The following is a 15,003-nucleotide window of genomic DNA, read 5'->3' as shown; positions in this document are numbered from 1 at the left end:
AGTAGACACTGGGTGATTTATAACAAACCAGAAATTTATTAGTTAATGGTTCTGGAGAAGTCTGAGATAAGAGGACCAGAATCTGGCAAGGTCCTTCTTGATGCGGCATCCCACGGTGGAAGGGCAAAGGACGGGCAAGACAAAGAAAAGGGGACGAAACACGATCATCTATAATGAACTCACTCCCTCTATAATGCACAGCAATCCATTTGTGAGGGCACAGCCTCCTTTCTGGCCGTCTTTCATTAAGCTCCACTTGCCAGTCTTGCTGCATTGGGGGTTTTGTTTCCATCACAGGCAAACCCCCACATGAGTTTTCTATCCTCAAGGTCATCTCGCAGTCCAGATGGCTTCCGGAGCTGCTGGAAGAAAGAGGAAAGACTGGGTCAGTGTGCTTTAAGAACCTTCTTAAAGAGCCGCAAAACCTTCCCACTAACATATCTGACCAGAATATAGTCTTGGATCTACATCTACTGCTAGGGAAAAGTCGGAAATGCAGTCCTTTCTTCTTCCCAGGTCTGCCTGGATACAAATCAGGGCTGTGTTGAGGGAGGAGAGAATATGGATAGGCAACTGATGTCTTTCACAACGCATAAGCCAGACTAGTATCAACAGTGTGTTTGGTGGAATAAAGCATTAAAGAATCTTCCTGCCTTAATGATGATTGTTCCAAATGAAAAATGTTACTGTTCCTTGACACAGTCATCCATATTAGTCCCTTGATAAAGATTTGCACTATACAATTTTGGTAAATTTAACACTTGCAAAACCATTTGTGTTGCACTAGACTTTTGGTTATGCAATGCAGGGAATACAAAGATTGACAGATCCTCATATCACTTATACATTATTTTTAAAAAATGATGCCTAGATATGTAGTTGGTAGAACTGCTTGCCAAGCATGCATTAAAACCAAGGTTTGATCTTCTGCACCACCTAAAACTGAATGTGATCACACACACACACACACACACACACACACTCCTAAGACTTAGCAAGTGGAAGCAGAAGTAACTGGAGTTCAAAGTCATCCTTGGCTACTATAGCCAGATAGAGGATAACATGACTGCAACAGACTTTGCCGAGGGGGAGGGGGTGGTAGAAGAAGAAGAAGAAGAAGAAGAAGAAGAAGAAGAAGAAGAAGAAGAAGAAGAAGAAGAAGAAGAAGAAGAAGAAGAAGGAGAAGGAAGAAGGAGGAGGATGGGAGGGAGGGAGAAAAGGAGGGAGAGAGAAAGAGGAAGAAGAAGGGAGGAGGAGGATGGGAGGGAGGGAGGGAGAGAGGAAGGGAGGAAGGAAGGGGAAGGAGGGAAGGAAGGAGGGAGAGAGAGAAATAAGGACAGAAATCTTGATTGCAGTACATTATTACAATAGGCATATTATAATAGGTAAGTTAAGAAATTTAAGAGTTCCATATGTAGGAGTCTTCTTTATAATACGAAGCAGTTTAAGGAAGACTTTACAAATTAAATGCCTCTGGGTTAAGCTGAGTTAGTCAGAAAAAAGATATTCCCCATGAAGGGAATCACGCCATTAAAGAAGTCAAAAAAAAAAAAAAAAAGGATGAGAACGGTTATGAAACAAGATGAATTTGAACATGATAATACGGTGGCAATAAATAAAAGTTTGAGATGATAATGTATCTCGGTGAGTAATCCTTTGTAAGCCTCCTCTACCTACAGCATAATCACCTTTCATAGTTTCTCATGACGTTGGGAAGTAAGTTTGGGAAGTCAAGGATAGAGCAGGGCTGTAGGGGATAGACTCAGGACAGAAGAGTCGAGTTCTGTGTGCCTTTTGGCTTTCATCCTCCCAACTCTGGCATTATCAGCCCATGCTTACCATGGTACTGAGTCCACTCAAAATCATCTGCGCCCACAGCTATGGTGCTTGCTCTGAGGTATTAACTCTCTTGAAGGAACACAAGCCTCCAACAGAAGATCCCATGAAATGTTGTGGGTGAAGAATCACACGGCACCCCCGAATTGACCCAGGCACCAGGATTGTACAGTGCTCCAGCAATGTAGAAAAGACCCGAATCTTACAGAGCTTTGCTATCACCCTGTGGTGTTAGAAAATGGTCAGTCATCAAAGGCTCTCGCACGGAAGGGCAGTGAAACCGGAACTACTGTGTGAAATAATAACTGCGCTGAGTGGTAAAGGACTGTCTCGAAAGGTCAGTTAGGAGGCTGTTTCATAAGGTCGGGTCGACTGAAGTGGAAACCACAGCCGCACCGAAGGAGACGCGAGGTCAGCGGCCCTGCTCATGTTGCAGGGTTGCTTTATGATTGTGTTTGATGGCACAATTGTTTACAACCCTTGACTTTCTCCCCTGCCTTATCATTAGTGTTACTTTAGAATAATGAAGCCTGCTCCATCCATTAACTCCACTAACATTTGCTCTCCCCGTGGATGGAGGTTAAAAATTAATTACTCTTCCAACATATTGATTACACGACTATAAATATAAAAACAGCAACTACAGGGACCCTTTGTTTAAACAGCTTGTTTGCTCTTTTTAAAGGAGAGAATTAACATAGATGGAACTTGACCGCCCGGGCTGAAAAAGCGGCCCTAGAGTGCCACCTAGTGTTCACACCCTGCCGATACGTGGATTCTTATTCCGCTTTTATTGCTCGCCATCCAACTATAAATGAATTTTAGGCAAACAAAATATTTATTTTGAAACTGTAGCAAAAATGATACTCCCATTCAAGTTCTAGGTGGTGATGAATGAACGGAATGGAGGCTGTTACAGTTTGGCCTCGTGCCCCATTGAGCATCTTTTTATTATGCTAAAGTTGACCCTGAGGTAGAACTAGCTATCATCAAACTCTTTCTTTTTATCTGATTAACTAACCTAGTAAAATGAATTTCAGGGTTTTTTTAAGTAAAGGATGGCTAGAATGGACTCAGCTGGGCTCTGGCGTTGAACTCTCCTGCTGTGGACATATATCATTCCTACGGTAGCTCGTTTATCAGAGCTCTGCCTTCTACAGACATTAAAATGCACTTTGTTTCATGTCCCTAATACAGCCCAGCCCTTAGGAAGCACGATTCCAACATTATACTTGGCGGCTCACACTGACCTTGTAACTACCAGCACTCCTCACTGGTAACATGAAGAGAAATGGAACCCAAGGTCGTAGTTGGAAATCTCACACAGGAAGGCCAAAGACTATCACCTTGATACCGAGGGCTGCGCGTTCCTTTCTGCCAAGGAGTGTCATATTTCAAAGGGCACACGTAGGTGATAGTGACTAGCAGGTATGACTCAAATGACACCCCAGACACCAAGGAACACTGGATAATTGGTGGCGAAAGGGCACTTACATATATTACACCTGAAGTTCATTCACAGTTTTAATTTCACTTTCTGATAAAGCCTGAGTATGAGAGCCTGCAGCACATCTTTCAGAACTCGGCAGGTGGCCTCTGAGCTCTCCGTTTGTATATGAGGACGGCTTGAGGGGGCAGATGATGCTCTGTTGAGACACTTTTTTTTTGTTTGTTTGTTTGTTTGTTTTTTGTTTTGTTTTTCGAGACAGGGTTTCTCTGTGTAGCTTTGGTGCCTTTCCTGGATCTTGCTCTGTAGACCAGGCTGGCCTCGAACTCACAAAGATCCGCCAGGCTCTGCCTCCCAAGTGCTGGGATTAAAGGCTCTTAACCAGGACAAAAAGTGATCCTGTTGGGTGCCTCAAAAGCATCTAAGTAATGTGTCTCCTGGCATCATGGGGCTTTCTGAGAGGAAACATGGAAGGTAACAACTGCAAAGGAAAAATATTTTTAGATGGCTCCAGCTGTGACTACAACATAGGGTTTTATATAAGAAAAACAAAGTGAATTAAGCTAAGCCGAGGCCTATCTATGAGAGAGAGAGAGAGAGAGAGAGAGAGAGAGAGAGAGAGAGAGAGAGAGAGAGAAATCTTCAGAACATTACACGTTTCAGAAAAAAAAATTCTGGCTGGAAGCTAAGAAGAAATTGTCAAGTTTCTGCAAGTCATACTCACAGCGTAATTCTTCCTGCCTGGTGAGAGTCTGGTATAAAAGGAGACAGGACTTAGACCAAAACAAAGCTGAGCCTGAACTCCAGCTCCGCCTTTACTAGCTGTGTAGACTTGGAATATTTTAATATCTTTACTCCTATATTAAATGACTTACATAATGGGAATACACTGTCTTGAGAGTAGTTGGGAGAATTGTAAATATGTGGAAAAATTTCTAGCACAAAACACTGTTCAGTAAGGAGTAACAACATTTAATTTCCCTTCGTCCATACATATTAAATATCTTGAAAATTAAAATTTCTTTTTCTATACTTTATTTTCTCAATTCCTTCAATGGCATTTCCCATCCCTCCATTCAACAGAATCTGCTCTTGTCAAGGTCACCCCCATGGGAGCTACAGAGATGGTTGTAGACGAATTTCTAAACAGTCTTATTAAATAAGAAACACAGAGCCAAATACAGGGGTGAAAGCTGTAGAGATCAGAGAAATAGGAATAGCCACCAGCTAACCTTAGCTCACCATGCTGCTGTAGCTTCCCAAGAGAACCAGCTTCTTCCTGTCTAACCTGCACCTTTATTGCCTTGCTGTTCTGCCTTCTCATTGGCTCTTAGCCCAGCCACCTCACTTCCTCATCACTGCCTATCTCTACAGACCTCCATGTCTCTATGGTTGGTACTAGGATTAAAAGTGTGTGTCACCATGCTTGGCTGTGTCTTGACTACACAGAGACTTTGCCTGCCATGTGATCAGATTAAGGGTGTATGCTACCACTGCCTGACTTTTGTTCATGGCTAGCTATCTATGTCCTCTGATCTCCAGGCAAACTTTATTTATTAAAATACAAATAAAATATCACCACATTGCAGCACAAATAAAAGATCACCACAGATAGTTTAGTGAATAAAGCGCTTATCTTGCAAGCATGAGAGACCACTTGAGTTTTATCCTCAGAACCCATGTTAAAATGTGGGGCAAAATGGAGCATGTATAACCCTAGTGCTAAGAGGCAGAGAGGGGAGGATCCTGGGGCCAGCTGGCCAAACAGTCAAGCCTAATTGGTGAGTTTCAGGCCAATGAAAGACCCTATCTAAAAGGGATAGACATTATTCCTGAGGATGACACTCAAGGTTGTCTTCTGTCCTGCACGCGCGCGCGCGCGCACACACACACACACACACACACACACACACACACACGCACACGCAGGCACATGCATGCACACACACATGCACATATGCACACATGCTTCAGTTACTGAAATGCTGAATCTGTCAACTTCACACCACTGTTCACCATGTCCAGTACAGCTACTCACTCCCTTTGTTTCGGCTTTGTTTCAGTGGCACCAGGCCATCCTCAATTTCCACACTTGTCCAGGAACATCTTTTTCAGAATCAGTATGCTGAATCTTTTGCTCCAGCTCAGACTCCAGGTAGTGAAGTGATGGAGGTTCTGTCCTGAAGTATTCCACCAACTCACCATGTGGTTATTTTCTTTCCTACTTCCTTTTTCCTCCTGTCTTAGTCAGAGTCCTGTTGCTGTGAAGAGACACCAAGGCCATGCAACTCTTATTAGGAAAAGAATTTAACTGGGGCCTTGCTCACAGTTCCAGAGGCTTAGTGCATTATCATCATGGTCATGGTGGTAGACATGGCAGGCGTGGTGCTGGAGAAGGAGCTGAGAGCTACAACCCGATCTACAGGCCAAGAGATTCTTTTGAAACTTCAAAACCCAATCCCAGTGACACACTTTCTACAACAAGCCACACTTACTCCAACAATGTCACTCCTCCTAATCTTTCTAATCCTTCTCAAATAGTACCACTCCCTAATGACTAAAGCATTTGAATATATCCTCCTCTGAACTCCAAATTTGTATATTCAGCTACCTATTTGATATCTTCTTATGTTAAGCATCTCAAATTTAACACAGACAAAAGAAATTCTTGATAGTACCTTTCCCACAAGTCTATTATCTTTTTTGCTTGTTTGTTATTTACTTTTCTAAGACAGGGCTTCTCTGTGTATATAGCCAGGGCTGTCCTGGAACTCACTCTGTAGACTAGGTTGACCTCAAATTCAGAGATCCACCTGCATCTGCCTCCCTGCCTCCAGAGTGCTGGGATTAAAGATTTGTACTACCACCACCTGACTACAAGTCTTTTATCTTAGAATTGTTATCTTTGTCCAACCATGGCACTCTACCAATGTCCTACCAATCTGCACACGTGACTAACTCAATTTCTATAACATAAGCTTGATATGCTTTACCACTGCTGCAAAGCCCGAGACCTAGGTACCATCATTTCTCATCTGAATAATGCTGAAACCATTTTCAAACCTCCAGCATAATCCAGTTTGCTCACACTCTAGTGAGCATTTGAAAACAGAAATTGGGTTGTGTCACTGCCATGCTCTATTAGCTACTTTTCTCTTGGTGTGATAAAACCATGACCAAAGAAACTTATGGAAAGTTTGTTTGGGGCTTACAATTCCAGAGGGTCAGGGTCCATAATGGCAGGGACAGCAGGCAGCTAGCAGACATGGTTGCTGGAGCTGAAAGCTGAAAGCTGAGGACTTGCATCTATAACCACAGAAGGAAGCAGAGTTAGCAAACTTGAAAATAGGGAGAATCTTTAACTCTCAAAGCCTCTCCCAATGATGCTTCTTATAGAAAGACCACACCTCAAACAGTGCCACTACCCAGGGACCAAGTATTCAAACGTCAGAGCCTAAGGGGAACATTCCCATCCAAACCATCACATGTGCCTAGAATCTTTTGATGGCTTCCTACTGCACTCAGAATGTCCACTAGTCCGTTAAAGCTCATGAATGGCCCTCACCTTCCTTCCCACACTTCTCATTCTGCTTACTCCCTCTGGCACACTGACCTTCCCACCTCACCAGTCTGCTTACTAGAATCACACCCTCATTGTGCTGTGTTTTGTTTTCTTTTGCTTTCTCTTGTCTTGTTTTCACCAAGTGGAATTCTCTGCCCTAAGCAGGCTCTTCCTTTCTCATTAATCTCAGAGAGGCTTTTCTGACCAACCAGCCTATAGTGGCGTGCTCAGTCAAGCTCTGTCATGTGATCTTGCTTTACTTTGCTCACTACTCATGGTTATTTGGAATTATCCTCTCTGTGTGTTTCTTTTTGTGGACATCTCCCCTCTACTAGAAGATATGCTCCAAGAGAGCACGAACTGGTTCTTCTTGTTCATCTCTGTATCCTCAGCATCTAGACAGAGCCTGACACCCGAGAGACACCTTACAATGTGTGCCGAGGAGAGAACAGTAGCTGCTGCTCCTCTGCCTAAAGCTGAGAGAGATGTGCTCTGGAAGACTTCCCTCCATTTGGTTCGGTGTTTGCTATCTGGTCGGCTCCTACTGCTCCCTCCAATTGCCTCTTCTTGTCTTGAGCTGCTTCCACCCACATTTTAAACCTTAGTGTTTCACACAAATGGTTATGAAAACAATGGTTTCTAAGCACCTCTAATTTCTCTCTCATAATTTCTTCTCCATATGTACTGTCTCATCTCAAGCCCTCAGCCTCTTTTATCCAAGAATATCCCTGCTTGGTCTCCTCTTTCCAGCACCAGTATTGCTCAACACAATATCCAATCTTTCTATTACACATATTTTCAAGTAACAGCTTCTGGAGCTTCTGCCTTGTATACATAGCCCTAAGCCAAATGGGAAAGGTTAGTCTATGAACAGACCCTGCTTCCTCAGTAAGAGTCACAGCTCACAGCGCCCCTTCATCCTCCCGTGCTAAATTTAGCCATTTCAGAATCACTTTCAGATGGCCTCCTGTTCTGACCTCTTTGCTGTGGTACAGAATGCTCCTTTTGCTGGAATGTCCTTCTATCAGTCCCCAGCCCTTCTAACTATATGTTAAAAATCATGCTCCTCCTTTAATCAATTCAAAGGTCTCTCCTGATGAAAATCTACCCAAGTCTATGCTCATCATTGGATCTTCTCTTCTATGCTATCAGTAGTGCATTGTTTGTTATTTCACTTTTCACTATATGAGCATCCCTCATGACAGGAAAGACATTTTATTCTCACATCCCCATTACTCTGCCTCAATATTACATTACTAATATTTATCGATAGAGAGATAAATAAAGACCTCAACCACTTAAATACTCAACAAAAATATACTATTAAAATAAGAGTTGAGTGGGCAGAGTGGTTCCTGTCTATACTTCCAGCACTAGGAAAGCTGAGGTCACATAGTGAGTTCTTCATTAGGCTTAACTATAATGTCAGACCTTGTCTCAAACACACACGTGCACCCGCACATGCACACAGAGGGAGAGGGAAGGGGAATGTATTCCAGAAGAGGGTATGGGATAGCCTGGAGCTGTAGAGCCATCTGATGTGGGTTCAGGGAATTCAAATCCAACTGAATCCTCTGGAAGAACAACAAGGTCTCTTAACCCTGAATCATCTCTCCAGCCCCAGAATTGCTTTGTTTTTACTTTAAGCCAACAACCTACTAATGATGAGAGCTCCAGATTAATTTGGACTTCCTGATCCAAATGCACAAATCAGTTTGTTTAATAGTCCTTGAAAATACAGAAACACTGAGCAAATATCAAAGGAAGACAAACACTAGCAGTTCTTCCAGTGAGTTCTGACAATACCACAGAACTGTTTTTTGTAAGAGTGGCAATGTAAAGTGATAAATGCACTTTCTATAATATATATTCTAAATGCACTTTTTATAAGCCCCCCCCCCCCGACGAGGATCTTTTATTCCCTCAAATGTCTGGAAGACTACTATATCTCAATATATCATAAGCCTACTTCTGTTGAAAACAAACAGAAGGATCTTCCTTTCTGCTAAGACCTGTTCTTTCCATCATTAATGTCATATTACTTTTATGAAGTTCTTCTTAGTGCCAGGCGAGCTGCCTGGAAGATGTTTAGACCAACTGAGGCACCTGGAAAGCACACTCTGCCGTCTGTTGAGCAGCCTGCAGACTGTGTGGTGTGCTCTAGCTTCCCAGCTTTGTGAGCCTTGGCGACACAGCTGTCTTTGAGTCATTTCTGCTCCTGTAAGCAACCCCTCACCCATATTCCTGCAAGTAACCTCAATACAACTCATGGCTCACGAAAAAAGAATGGGTGTGTGTAGTGGGTAGCCATTCCAGCTTGGATCTGGAAGTTTCAACCCCCATTGAGACTCTGGCAACTGTCACGCCTACGAGGCAGGGTGAGGGGAGGCGCCTGGAGACCGGAGAGCTGGATGGGCCAGCGCTCTCTCTGTACGCTCTCTCTGTGCCGGGACGAATTTAGTAAAATAGCAACCTTAGATAATTTGCACTGTAATTTGTACTGTGATAGATTCTTATATGTTGATACAAATGTAAACTATTTTTATACTCCTGTTTAAGATAATTTGTATATTGATACAAATACAGAACTATATTTGTTATAATGTAGATATATTTCTACTCTTATTTGAAACATTTTTATATTAATACAAATGTAAATTTATGTCTGTCATACTTTATATATGTTCTACTTCTGTCTAGGATATTCGATATATTGATATATATTTAAGATTATTGTCATATTGCATATCACACTATATATTCCTACCTCTGTTATAAATATCTTGTGTATTGTCACAATTTTGAAGTCATCGTTCTTCACCATACATTTGCTTATAGACTGTTTACCTTGTTTACATGAAGCCTTAGTCCTTAGGTTATTTTGGTAGATTAGATTTATAGTCGCCTATGCCTGTCATCTCTATAGTTACGTTAGTTAGGTTATCCAGATTTACAGATACATAGGTCAGATGGACAGGTAATCTTCAAACACTTCATAGACCTAGAGAATATGGCATTTAAATAACTTAGAATTCTGTTGACGTGAGACACAATTGCTCCTGGCTGCACCAATTGATCCCGAGAGAATGTTGGGCTTCTAAGACATTTCCATTTGGAAGTTTGTCTTTTGGGCACAAAATGGCCTACTGGGCAAAGAACTGCCCTTGCCTTGATGGCTGACAGTACAAATGCAATGCTGTCCTTTCTGGACAAGCGGGACACAAGGAAAGCGACCACTGTACTCTGCCAAGACAGAGTAAGGTGGTCTTTCAGAAATCCTGCTTCTGAAAATGGTGTGTCAGATACTCTAGGCCTGTAGCCAATTTGAATGCACCAACAATGCTAAGAAACATTAGGTGACTGTCCAGGCTGCCAGCTGTCTTGGTCTACTCTTGCAAGATTCCCGAAAGTTGCTTGCATCCATCTACCATTTCTCAGGTACCATTATGTTCCTTCTCAGGTCTTTGATGGGATTGAAGACTAGCAGTTATAGTTACAACTTAGTATATATAATATCTTAGATAGAACATATTAAGTATTAGATTCAGGTTCTTTAGGATAGGACACCTTTGAATGATCTTTATAACATGCCATTTACCTATGCTCTATACTTCTCGGGATTTTCATATGTGTTTCTTCCTTGATATTGTTTGCATTGGTTGTAGTTACATCTTATCTAGGTCATTATCCCTCATTATTTCTGGACAATATTTGATAACCATTCCTTTGTATATAGTCTTGTATTAGTTTAGAACGTTCTTATTTAGACAAAAAGGGGGAGTTGTAGTGGGTAGCCATTCCAGCTTGGATCTGGAAGTTTCAACCCCCACTGAGACTCTGGCAACTGTCACACCTACGAGGCGGGGCGAGGGGAGGCGCCTGGAGACCGGAGAGCTGGATGGGACAGCGCTCTCTCTGTGCACTCTCTCTGTGCCGGGACGCTGAACGGTGAAGGTGGATTGTGCAGAGCTCCGGAGAACACCGCTGGATTGCAATACACCTTCCCTAGACCCTGCGACCTACCATTCACTTAATTTGTGAGTTACACCATTAAATAAATATCCTTTTAACTACGTGGAGCGGCCAAAATAATTTCTCCAATAGATGTGCATAGAATTTAGTGCATAATATTGCTTATTGTTGATGGTTACAATTTACTGCAAGTAATGTATTCTGTTGAAATTTGTCCTTGAAATTGTATAATAAAAACAAGGTTTAGGAAAGGGGAAAAATCAAGTTCTCATTAAAGAGTTAAAGGGCACTAGGGAAGAGTTCCCCTGCAAAACACGGTTCTCATTATTCTGCTGCTGCGTTGGCTTGTCAGATTATCAAGGCGAGGCCAGCACTGAAAAAGTTAGAGCAATAAGAAGTAGGAAGTTGGGGCTTCGACAAGAAGCCTGAAAAAGGGAAGTGCAAGACAGGAGGAAATCCTCACTGAACTTTTGACTGAGAAGAATTTTACACAGAGATTTGGGGATGAAAATTCCATATGAAGAAACAGAGCCATCGCTGCCTAGATCAGAGCCAAGAGACTCTCAAGACCAGCCTCCCTCCCCATAAAACTGCAAGGTGCTGTCCTCCGCTTACAGAGGCAAGGCGATGGGCAGCGAGCCGCTGAAGAGTGATTGCAAGCATAGGGCTCTTATCTTGGTGTGAGCTTCAGTCACAGTCATAAAGGAGACTGTGGCCAGGCTACGTTGGCATTTTAAACACTAGGGCGAAAAAAAACAAGAACGCCTTTTGAGATAGCAGAACCAAAGGGGATTTCTGTAATATGGTCACTGCAGGGCAAGTTTCAGTAAATGACTGTGCTTGATAACGACATTAGAATCCAGCTCACATTTGACAAACAGATCTTTACTTAAACATAGAAATTTTTGCTTGTCAGGTTTTTTGTTTGTTTGTTTGTTTGTTTTTTCATTCATTCAGGATTATTTCTTTTTGTGTTTCATACAATATATTTTGATCATGTTTTTCCCTTCCTGTAATTCATCCCATCCTTCCAACCTCCCTTCTCACCAAGTTCATGTTCTCCTCTCTCTCTCTCTCTCTCTCTCTCTCTCTCTCTCTCTCTCTCTCTCTCTCTCTCTCTCTCTCATACACACACACACCACCACCACCACCACCACACACACACACACAAAAAAAAATGAAAATCAAAACAAACAAACGACAAAAAAAGAAACAAAAAAAAAATCCAACAAAAAACAATCAAATAAAAACTTGGAGTCTGTTCTGTGTAAGCCAGCTGCTCCTGGACGTAGGGCCTGCTCTGGAGTGTGATTGATACACCCAGCCTTGAGGGGAAGGGTTTGCAAAAGACATCCCATTTAGAACTGAGGGCTACAAAGTCTCTCATTCTCTATACATTTTCCCATTGTGAGTCTCTGTATTAATTTCCATCTACTGTAAGAGGTTTTTCTGATGAGAGTTGAACAATACGCTGATCTATGGATATAGCAATATGTCATTAGGGGTCATTGTACTACTATGTTCCTTTAACAGACTGAAAGTAAGTTTTCTTCCAGGCCCATGACCTATCTATGTAGTATCACATTCACGGCTGCGTTAGCAGTTCATGTCTCCATTTTCTGGTTCCTATCTATCTAATATCACATTCAAGGCTGCATTAGCAGTTCATGGCTCCATTTTCTGGTTTCTATATTTCTGGTTCACCTCCATTAAGACCTTAGGAGCACAGGGCATGGTGAAGCAAACCTTTGATCTAAACTTTGGCCTCGAATTCACAGAGATCCACCTTCCTCTGCCTCCCGAGTGCTGGGATTAAAGGCACCACCTTTAATGGTGTGCACCACCACTGCCCGGCCTCATCCAAAGTACTTTAATATAAATGTTTGAAAAGTACTACCCAAGCACTGTACATAGATTGAATAAGTGGTGTATAATGCAAACACATACATACAAGCATTTGATCTAAATCCTGAGGAGGCAGAGACAGGCAGAGCTCTGTGAATTTGAGACCAGCCTTATCTATACACAGCACATAGCAAGTCCCTGGCCAGCCAGAGCTACACAGTAAGACCTGTGTTAACAAAAGAAAAGACTTGGGGTGACTGGTCATCGGGAGGCAGCTCTAACATACTCACCATTTTATGGATTCGCCGTCCCCACTGATGTCAGTCTGGGCTTTCGGGAACTTGTTGTCACTAGGGGTCTGTTCGACTCTGATGTAGTAAGTACAGGTTCTACTGAGCTCGTTCACTTTTAACTTTACAAGAAATGTTCTGTCCTTGTTGGCACTTCATTGCTATAGGTTGTTGTAGGTCTTTAATTCATGCATTTAGGACTTAGGCAGGAAATAAATAAGTAGTCCTTGAAAATACAGGTCAGCTGAACAGATGCCAAAAGGAAGGAAAATACTTGGTGTCCTTTTGGTGAATATTGAAAATTCTCACTAAACAATATGAGAATGAAGCTCCTTATGTCACCAGAAAGTAAGAAAGTACTGAAATATGCACACACATACACACACACATACACACACACACACACACACACACACACAAACACAAATATAGGACATGAAACCCAAATGAGAATTCCTAGTGTAAATGAGAACAACTTGAGCAGAACTCAGGCTTCTTTGTGAGATGGTCATTGGAAAATAGATGTAATCCCATGAAAAAGTATCATGGTAGCATAGTTTCACTTTATAATTTTTTAACCTCCATATGATTCATAGTGTAGATATCTCAGAAGGCCCTAGGTAATATTAAGGACTCCTCTAGTATATACATATCTATATATTCATGTCCATACACACACACTTTTAGAGTCCACCACCATGTGACAATTTACTGGCTGGCTGGTTACAGTTGGGAGGGCAGGGTGTCAACCGTAAGGAAGGGTTGGTTGTAAGGTTTAAAACTATATCATAAATAATGCATTTGCAGGCTCCTGTTTACACCTCTTTTTCATCCAAAGTACTTTAATATAAATGCTTGAAAAGTACTACCCAAGCACCGCATATAATTTGAATGCATGATGTATAATGCAAACACACACATACATGCATTTGACTGCTTTTCAAGTATATGTAGATGCTCCTATGATTCATAAAAAGTACATGGATCAGAAGAAGGCCTAGTGGAAACATCCGATCTGCTGCCTCAGTTCGAGATCTTTGCCTTGCTACCCTTGTCCTGAATCTTCTATACTTACCTCAGGTCTTGTGGATCTGAATACAGCTGCTCTTCCATCTGAGTTCTTGTCTGACCAAGTACAAATTTTTCCCATTCAATCAACTTGAGCTACCCAGAGTCTGCCAATAGTCAAGCTTCAGATCCCCTATTCATGAAGCCATCTACTTCAGTGGCACCTGGCACATTCATAACATAGCCCAGCCCAGTTCTACAATTTAACCTCCACAGCCCCGGGATGAGAGACAACCCCGAGAAACAGTTGTGGAGAGTGGGAGGACTGGACGCAGATAGGCCAGAGGCAGGAGACTGTTCCGGGCAGTAAGTACAGAGGGAAAGTATACCATCCTCTGTACCCTGGAAGAGATCTCATCAACTGAGAATAATTCTGGAGTCTGGTTAGTAGTTGAATCAGTTAACACATCAGAGGAAAGAATAAATTTCATGAGAGGAATAGGTCAGCAAAGGACAAGAAGAACCCATCATATCCAACACAATAGACAAACAAACGCCTAATACTAATAGGTGAGAAAGAAAAGAGCCAGTGATAATCCTGCCAAACAAAGGAAGAAACAATGAAGCTATAAGAATTAATAAATACTTGTCAACAGTAATTTTAAACATAAATGGCCTCAACTCACCAATAAAGTAGCACAGACCGTCTGACTGGATTAAAAAGCAAACCCAACTATCTATTGTTTCAAAGAAACACATTTTTCTGGGAAAGACACCACAGACTGAGAGTCAATGGATGAAAGTCACTCTATTAAACAAGTGGAATCAGAAAATAAGCCAACATAGTTATTCTCATATCTGAAAAAATAGTCAGAAAACATAAATAAAACCACTGCATATTTATAGAGGGAGCCACCTACAAGGAAGATATACAATTATAAATGCATATGCACCAAATATTAGGGTTCCTAATTTCATAAACCAAGTTCCCATGGGTATGAAAGAGTAGATAGATCCTGACACAATAATACTGGATAATTTCA

This window comes from Peromyscus maniculatus, chromosome 3 (assembly GCF_049852395.1).
Source record: "Peromyscus maniculatus bairdii isolate BWxNUB_F1_BW_parent chromosome 3, HU_Pman_BW_mat_3.1, whole genome shotgun sequence".
In the NCBI taxonomy this organism is placed as follows: domain Eukaryota; kingdom Metazoa; phylum Chordata; class Mammalia; order Rodentia; family Cricetidae; genus Peromyscus; species Peromyscus maniculatus.
This window is presented reverse-complemented; position numbering follows the sequence as displayed.